This window comes from Cavia porcellus, unplaced genomic scaffold (genome assembly GCF_034190915.1).
Source record: "Cavia porcellus strain 051 isolate PalLab524CR breed Dunkin Hartley unplaced genomic scaffold, mCavPor4.1 scaffold_1, whole genome shotgun sequence".
Classification (NCBI taxonomy): Eukaryota; Metazoa; Chordata; class Mammalia; order Rodentia; family Caviidae; genus Cavia; species Cavia porcellus.
The window spans coordinates 183,932,969-183,942,707 of NW_026947484.1; the positions used below are offsets into that span (position 1 = coordinate 183,932,969).

Genomic DNA, 9,739 nt, shown 5'->3' on the forward strand with positions numbered 1-9,739 from the left:
TGATTCAGTATCTTTAGCCGCAATAGTACTATTTTGATTTTCTGTCTTTATGAGTCAATTTAGGTAATGTATTGCTCAGGGAAGTTGTTTATTATGCAACTTTCAAATTTATTGAAACAAAGTTATTCCAAGAATTTGCTTCATCATTTTAAACATCTAAGGGTTTTTTTAAAAAATGATATTTTTATCAGCGTGTTAAGATAGATTTATCAATTTCAAAGAACAAGGAATTGTTTCTTGATTTGTTAATCCCAATTTATGTGTTTTATTTCAGAAATAAAAATAAATTAAACTTTATCTTGGTTATTTTTATTTCAGTTTGTTTGACTTTATTTTACTTTTTATGGATGCATGATACATTAATTTTCGCTTTTTTCCCTTCTAACATATATTTAAAGCAAAAATATGTGATCCTTTTATTATTTTTATCCTAAGATATTGTATATACAATTAAAATTATTTTCCAAATTTGATTTTGATTTTTTCTTTGATCTTTATTCTTTTGAGGAACATAGTTTTAAATTTCAAAGATATAAGGAGTTCTAGTTACAGTTTTGTTATGAATTTCTAGCTTACTCTGCATCAAGAATACATTCTTTGTATCACTTAATTTTTTAAAATAATTGATTCTGTTTTATAACATAAAAATAATCAAATTTTTACATTTCTTTAAATGAAGGAAGATCTTAGCCAGGATACTGATTATAATTCCAGTGTTTTTGCACATAATCCCAGCACTTCTGGAGACTGAGGCAGCAGGATCATTAGTTTGATCTTATTTCAAAAAAGAAAAATATTATGAAATGTATAGGATGTAGCTCAATGTGATTGCTGTGGGTTTAATTCCAGACCAACAATGAATAAAAAAGTAGCAGAAATAAATAATGAAAGAGTTTTAAATAGAATACCTTAAATATATTATTTAACAGAATGATTCAGTTATTTATTTACATATATGTTCAATGATGTAAATTCTGTTAGCTATGTTGGTCAAATCTCTATTAACAATTTCTGTCTTGCTGATATGCTATTGTTTTAGTTATTTTGTCATTGTTAAAATACCCAGTACTCAAAGTTGCATAAGTAAAGGTTTATTTGGCTCACAGTTTATAGAGGTTCCAGTCCAAGTTGTTTGGCTTCAAGGTAAAGTGGCATAGCAGAGAAAATCACAGATGGCAAACCGTTCATAGCAGACAGAAGACAGCCAAAGGAGAAAGAAAATGCAAGTGACCTTACAGCATTTTTCTGCCACTTTTATATTCAACCTTGACTACTGGGCTTAGGGCAGGTGCTGAACCAATTAGTGGACTGATTTAGTAATCACACGCCCTCAATCCTACCATCACAGAGTCTAGCTTGAACCACCTCTGGAAAATACCCCACCTATGGCCAGATGAAGCTTTGGGGGGGAGGAGCATCTAGACCCAAGTTATAATAGCCGTTGAGTCCTGAGATGCAGGTATTACAATTTCTAATTATTACTGGGATTTATTTATTTTTTATAGTTCTGTGATTTTTTTTTCTCATGAATTTTGAGCAAAATGGTTTCAGTTGTTACATATTCATGATAAATGAAACTTCTCTCATTATTAGTGATTTTTTAAAATTTTTGCTGGTACTGGGGATTGAACTCGGGGTCTTATGTATGCCAGCCAATCACTCTACCACTGAGATACATTTTCAGTCCATTAATGATCATTTTTATCTATAGTAGTGGTTTAACTTACATTATTTTTTTTGAATATTTACATGACTTCATCTGTTTTTTCAGTTATTTGTGTGCTTTGTTTTTTCTATTCTTTCTTCTTTCAACTTTTTTAACTTGTGTGGTAAACCCAGTATATCACCTGTAGATGTAACATAGCTCATCTTTCTTTAACTTAGTATGACAGTGGTCACATTTCAACTTGAGCACTTCTTCCATTTGGTCCTTAGCCAGTTATTGATATACTTAGTTTTAAATTTACTAACTATTTGAACATACTATATACTTCGTGTTTCTCCTAGCTCTGTTCCTATTTCTCTTCCCTCTTATGTGCTCTGAAATTTGTACATTTTTAATGTTTCATTTTTCCTATTTTAAGAATGGCAGAGCAATTTGTAGCTGTGTTGGTTACTTTTTCTCCAGTGCCCAGAATTAAAGAAGCAAAGGTTTATGTAGCTCTTAATTTGTACAGGTTTTAGTTCATAATCATTTGACTCCAAGGCAGTGTCATGTGGCAGAGAAACAATGAGCCATGGTGATAGAAGACAGCAAAAGCGACAAGAGCAAAAGGGAGGAGAGTGAGAGGCAAATCTTTCTGTATGTGGGCCGCATCCATCATAGGATGGGTACATCGCTCACACCCATAATCCCAGCATTGGAACATGAGTCAATCACAGATTCTAGAAGCCTGCTCCTGTGACTGCATGGGGCTTTGGGGGGATATCCAGGCATAAACCATAACTTTAGTTAAAGCAGCTTACAATATTTCCTGGGGCATAGCACACTAACTTGAATGTCTGATTTTTGAAATTCTAATATCATTTAGTATTTTTATTTGTGTTTATACAAATAACTTTGGACAATTTGAAATCTATCTTAGTGAATTTCAAGTGGTCTCCAGGATATCATTTGCCTTCTTCCTGAAGATATCCTTTTAGTAAGTTTATTTCTATGCATCTATATACATATGTATGTAAATGCTGGGAATTGAACTCAGGTCACTGTATATAAGCATGTACTCCATCTTTGAACTACCCTGTACTGCAGTCTTTTTCGCAAGGTTAGGTTTTTACTTGTGGAAAATTATCATGATGTTTTTCTGAAATTGTTGTACCATCTTTCTTGAAATATAATGTGGTATAGGATTTCACTTTTAAAAGTTTTTAAAAAGTCTATCCCACTTTTAATGTGTGTTCTGAATATTCTGTATCTTGCAGCTTTATGGTAGCACCTTGTATCAGTCAGTATTTTATCACCCATATTTAGCACAGTAGTGAGTCTCAGTACAGTTTACTGAATGGATTTTTAAAAGTTTTGATTTAATGTCAATTGCAAAGAAGCACAGTTTTATTCAAATTCCTTATTTATGCATAATAAAGCTTTGATAGGTAATGCAGTAGATTATGCCCAACTGCTATTGCCATTTGTACTTAGCCCTGTGAAACAGAGATTAGTAATGGACTTTTCCTCTCATCTTTACAGTATCCTTGCAAAAAATAGCTATCTGTAGTGAGGATAACTTACTGTCATCCATTATTCATTATTAAATAACATTTGGACAGTGCAGTAATACAGTATTAGTGGTTTCTTAAGAAATCATAGTTAAAATCATAATATTAGAAAGCAGATGTGAACCAATACAGATTTTTCAACCACGTGAAATTATTGGGATGAGATTTCAGAAATGTATGGTTAGGTGTATAAGTTTTAAGCCAAAGGGGTCCAAAGCCTGTTGGAGTTTTTCCCTTGGTAGGCATGAAATCTGGAAAAGATGTGGAAAGCAGTGCTTATGTATGATTTGTTAACAATGTATCCTGTAAGGTTTTCTCAGCAGACTATAGCTTTTTTTGAAATGCATAGGTTCGTATGTTCACTAATTATTGAATTCATACAGATATAAATATAACAGATTAATTTCTACATCAAATTGGTTATGAAAATTCATCAGCCACTCAAATTAGATTGCATAGTGGTTCAGGTGGAGTGTCCATGTGATTCACTTTGGTATCCCTCCTGGGATTTGGTGGTACACCCCTCTGTGTGTCTGGGTGCGTCATGAAGGCATGTCTTTAGAGTTTATGTTTGTCCTCTCTGACACTATTCCCCTCTTCCAAGCTTCCTGGTTGCCATGAACTAAGCAACTTTGCTCCACCACACTCTTCCACTATGATATTTCTGCCTTGGAGCCGGCGATCATTAACTGAATATCCTTGACTCTATGAGCCTACAGGTACATTGGCTAAGGTAGATTAGAACTGATGTTTGCCTGTTTTCTGCATGGGACCACTTTGCCAGACAATCATGGCAATATATTCTTTATGATATTAATCTACAAAACATAAAGGATATTATCTGAAATATATAATGCCTTGAAATTAAAATAAAAGTAAATACACTAAGAAGAGTAATTTTAAAAATATTTAATACATCTCTTCCATTGACTATACCTGGTTTATACTCTTTATAATAAACTAGTAAAAAGTTAGAAAAAAGTCAGTCATTACCAGGCCTGATCAGTAAAAGCAGGAGGGATAAATAGGCAGAGCAAAAGAATTTAAAGTATCATGCAAAAATTCTGCATATATTATAATAGAAGAAACACATCACTACTCATACGTCCAAATGGATAGAGCATTGTAACACCAAGTGGTTCCTAATGTGAACTGGGCTTTAGATGATATGACGTGTTACTATAATTAGTCAGTTGTGACAAATCATCGCTTCAATGAAGCAGATGTGCATGTGTGGGGCCAGATGGTACATGGTAAACATTCTGCTCAACTTTGCTGTGAATCTATAGGTGTTCCTAAAATAAAGTTTATTTTAAAAATTTAAAAGTGGTTTCACTTTTTCTGACTGATGTGTCATTTTCCTTGGATAAATTGTTGTTTTTTTTGGTGGTCATGTCTACCATTTCTATTACTAGTTAAATGCAAAGAAAAATGAAAAGCAATTTCTATGATTATTGCTGTACTGATGTAGCAAGTATTTTCATTTTTGCTTATTACCTTCATGTAGCTATTTGAAAATAGGTTCTTAAAAGTTTGGGTCAAGTATAAATTATAAGGTTTCATTTTTGCCACTTGAAATTGTACTACAAATGATTGTCTCTGATTAGTTTCCATAATGATCATTTTTCATAGTGATGTAATATTCCATTGTGTTAATGTATCATAATTCAGCAAGTTTTTTTCTGATTGTTGAACATTTACTATGGATAATTCTGCACTGAATATTTTTTTTGTTTGTTTCATTTTTATCGGTACCAGGGATCGAACTCATGACTGCCTGCTTGCAAAGCAGGCACTTATGCTGCTGAGCTAAATCCCCAGCCCCTGCACTGAATATTTTGAGGAACATGTATTCTTGCTTTTGTTGAGTTATTGCTTTAGAAAAAATTTTAATGTTGAAATTACTGTAGAAGATCTTGAAAAATCTTTCCTATAAGGTAGCCTAGTATTTTCAGAAGTATTGTATTAGTCTATACAGGTAAGAAATTCATTGGTTTAACTACAGTTTTGTTAATTCCTCTAACAATCATTTACTAGCTCATTATTTCAGTGTTTTAAATTGATTAGATCATGTTTTAAAGAATTTCACTTTGCTACTGACACCTACAGAGGAATCTCAATATTAAAATATTTCCCAGTGGTGATTTTATAGTTGTCTATGCATGAACATCATACTTAAAGGAAAAAGCACTAAGTCTTTGGGTCTATCTGATGAATGGTTGTGAATTTAGCACCTTGAATATAAAAGTACATAGTTTGGAAATATTGAAAATAGCTTCATTCTGAACTAATTTACTTATCTTGGTGCAGCTACTAAAATAATGTGTTTAGCAGAACTTTTCACAAATATTGCAAATTTTAAGATAATCTGTGCCTAATAAGATAAATTGCTAGTTCAGAATTATGAATTTAACATTACTACACGTGGCAGAGGAGGACAGTAACTGTCTTTCACAATTTCTTAATCACAGAATTTATTTTTTCCTGTTTCAGTGTAGACATGGCTTTGAGAATGCAGACTGAACAGACTGGCTCAGCATTGCAGGATAGATTTAGTGTTTAAAGTTCAGCCAAATACCAAAAGGCCCAGAGGTTTTCTTCTGCACTAAAATAGCAAATCCTATTACTCTGAAAACCAGAGGCGTATAGATTACCTCATTGTCTTTCACGCACAAAATTCCTTGATGCCTTCACAAGTCCTGCAGTAGGCAATGCTGCATTTCACAGTAGTTTTACAAGCTCAGTGAATCAACATTCTACTTTCGGTTACACTTGCTAATATTTAGTTGAAAAAAATTAGGTGGTCAAAATTTATATATTTCTACTAGTCCAGGTAATTTCCAAATGCATTCTCCAAATAAACTCTCATACATGTGGTCCTGCCTGCACCTGTCTAGCAAATGTATGAATTCATAATAAATTAAGACTGAACTTTTTTCACTCTCCAGGATTAAGGTGTTGGTTGCTTTTATGAAACAGTGATTTTCAAGTTATTGTATGAAGGTTTGTTTGGACTGAGCAGTATGAAAATTCTGTCTAGATGTTGTTTGGAAATTGATAGATGAAATTGATCTTCTTCCAGCACATGTACATGAGCAAATTAAACTGATTTGGTTTGTTTAGATTTAACAATGTCTAGGGTGAATATCTGTGCAGGGAAGAATTAATATCTGAAATTAATAAACACAGTTTGCAAAGAGAACAGCCCTGTGAATAATTAATAATCATGAATGTAACAATTATTTAAATTAATTATCAAGGTGATTGCGCTTCCACAACTAAAAAGTGGTTTCATTAACTCCTACTTGTGCAATAGCAAATTTAGGATTAAAGAGAAAAATACACATAAGATTAAAATGAGTGCTTGCTTTGGCAGCACATATACTAAAATTGGAATAGTACAGAGAAGATTAGCATGGCCCCTGCACAAAGATAATATGCAAATTCGTGAAGCATTCCATATTAAAAAAAGATTAAAATGAGTTTTTTCATTTCAATTTCACTCATCGTATTACACAAACACATATAGTATTATCTTGTAGTGGAGTATGGGAAACTATTTATATACATACCTTCTATTAAAACATATAACTTTATGTATATATTTGAAGTATGATAGAAAAATACAATGTGTGTTAAAATATAAATATTTATTATAGTAAAAGACACTGTGTCATTAGCTGCCCTTGAAATACTCGTCCTAACTTTGAACACACCCCTTGTTCTTAATACTTTCTGAAGCAGTCCTTTTTCCTAAGTGTTAGTTGTGCTGTCATGGCTGCCTGACTGTGCTGGACTGGTTAAGAACGTTCCCTTTACATGGTTACTTTGACTATAGGGAAGAGTCAGAAGTCGGCCAGATCCAGAGAATAGCCTAGATGAGGACACAGAACAAAGTTTTTATTTCACAGAAATTGCCAGAAATTTTTGAATTGATTCTATCAAGGCAGCCATTAAGAGATACTCAAAAAGAGGACTTCAGAGCTGATTTATAAAGCAGTACTGGCAGCAATAATGTATTCAGAACGAGTGTACCTAATTTCAGCAAGATTAATGATAATGTATCTATACTGCAAAAAAATTTAAACATTTAGCTTATTTTTCAATCACTATAATCACTATAATCACTATATCACTTCAATCACTATAATCAAATAACCCCCTAAATAAATTATACAGTTTTTAGAAGATATTTACTTATTTAATTTTTTGGTTGTATAATTGGAAAATAACATATGTAGTATACAGGTTGTGTTTAATAGATGAATCTTAAGGCTTGGAAGTTATTACTCAGAGAATGTTCCAGAAATTTACACATATTTGCTAAAGATAGACATTAATTTGATTCTGAGTGCCTAAATTGAACTATAATCTATAGTCATGGTGCCAACTGGTGCTGGCCCAATCAGAGGTCCATCTTTGGTGACTCCATGGCAGAAACATCATGGTGGAAGGATGTGATGGAGCAAAAAAGCTCACTTAATGGGTGCTAGGAGGCATAGGAAATGGGCCATCCAGAGGTACACTCTTCAAAGACAGGGATACTCCCTTCCAGGAACCTCTCTCCTCTAACTGCACTGCCTCTCAGCAACATATTTCACGTATCACTATCAGTGGTTTAATTCCCTGTTGAATGCTGCACCTCCATGATCCAGTCACCTATTCACGACTCAATTTGGTCAATTTATGGTTATGATTAACTCACACAGTAAGATAAAAACCCTCTCAGTTGTTTAGGGTGAATATATTTTTGGAAAGGAAACCAGAGGAATGTTTCTTTTATGGGTCCCCAAGAGGACAGTGAAGTAATCTGCTGAACATATTCTTGATAATTGATCAGCACATGTTATAACAACAGAGTATTTTCTTATGAAGTTCTTCAATATAAACTAATATGTAAAGTCAAAGCAGTTTTAGAAGAGACTTGATGAGAGGTACATGTCCCAACTAGGCAGAGGAAGAACTCGAAAGAATATAGTAGGTTCTTGCTAAAGAAACTACAGAGAATTTACAAATAAGCAAAAATTCCCTTTCCCTTTAGGTTCTTTCCAAGTTACTTTTTGTAATCTGTAGTTTTCATTTGATAAATATTATAGTATAGAGATAATATTAATTGGTCATAGTTACAAATCTAATTGGTGAATGATTCAAAATGTAAAACAGTCTCATTGTATCCAAAGTTCAAATTCTTCCCATTACATGTATGCATTAAGTAGGGAAAAAGCAAAATAGGAGTTCAGTGTTGAGAGCCTGGAGCTGAACACACCTCTACTTTCTGTGACTTCATACTGAGGGCTGAAAAGGATCCTCGGACAACCTCAAGCATCGCAATGGACTTCCGGGAAAACATACTAGACAGATAGTAGCAGCTACGGAGGTCTCTGAGAGACCCAACTTAGAATCCAGGAATGATGCGGAATGAGGAATCCTAAGCAAGAGGAGATATACGCTGATGACCCATGCATGAACTGGGCTGAGAGAAACCTGCTGGGAATGCAATCCTGGTGCTATAACAGGAACAGATAAAGCCTCAGGGTGAAAGCTGGAGCCTGCGCCATTGGAAGCCACGATTTGGATTTCCTGCCACTGGCACTGCGTCTGAATCAGCTTGGCAGGGAGAGAGACCCGCGAAAGCCCTGAGAACGGGAATCGGTGAACAGAGTTGAGAGCAGGATGGGCGGGGAGGTGTGAATCGACCTGCGGTGAGTGAGGGAAACTGGGACTCTTCCACGGTCTAGGAGGCTCCAACAGAGGACATTCTGGGACCGGGCAGACTTGCCAGAACAGGGCGCTGTAGTGACTTCAGTCACATATCCCCCTCTCAAGTGGGATTGGTGAGCAGTGTCTAGCCTACGTGACACTGTTGGCTGAGACCCAGTAGGCTAGCACAACCCAGGTCCCAGTGCCTGGAGGTGCACCCTAGCAGTGAAGCCTTTGGTAGGTTGACCTGGAGGGGCGGGCTCTGCATAGGCTGCCTGGTCTGTAACTCCCTGGTGCACTTCGGTGGGTGGGAACACCTAGACAGCACAATTCAAACAGACTGTGGCCGACAGGGAAGGAAGCTGGGCCTCCTATACACCCTTATAAGGAACAAAGAATATGGGAAGAGGGAGCAACAAGAAAGGCTTCTCGGGCCCCAATCCTGAAAAACAGGCAATAGCAGACATGGCACCAATAGACATAAAGCGCTATCTCCAGAGCCTCATAGATGAGTTCAGGAATGAAGTTATTAATCACCTGAAGCAAGACATAAGCAGAATAGTTAGAGAAATGCTAAGCATCACCCAAGAAAAAACAGATGGTAGAATGGAAGAACAGAAAAAAAGGGGAGAATTGTTTGATGGAGAAAATAGAGAAAACATAGAATACGTGAAGCAGTTTCAAGAGATTACCAAGAAACTAAAAAACTCTACTGAAAATTGGCATAACAGCTTAAAAGAAACTAAGGATAAATTATCTGAACTGGAGGGCAGATTTGTAATATGGGAGCATGAAATGAAAAACTTCTTAAAAATAACAAAGA

General features: G+C 35.0%; 1 non-coding gene across 1 annotated transcript; it reads left to right on the plus strand.

Annotated features, from left to right (window-relative positions):
• Window positions 1-6,576: 6,576 nt before the first annotated feature.
• Window positions 6,577-6,683, plus strand: LOC111757091 (U6 spliceosomal RNA). Its single transcript, XR_002791476.1, has one exon. It is a non-coding gene; the product is annotated as a U6 spliceosomal RNA (small nuclear RNA).
• Window positions 6,684-9,739: the final 3,056 nt, after the last annotated feature.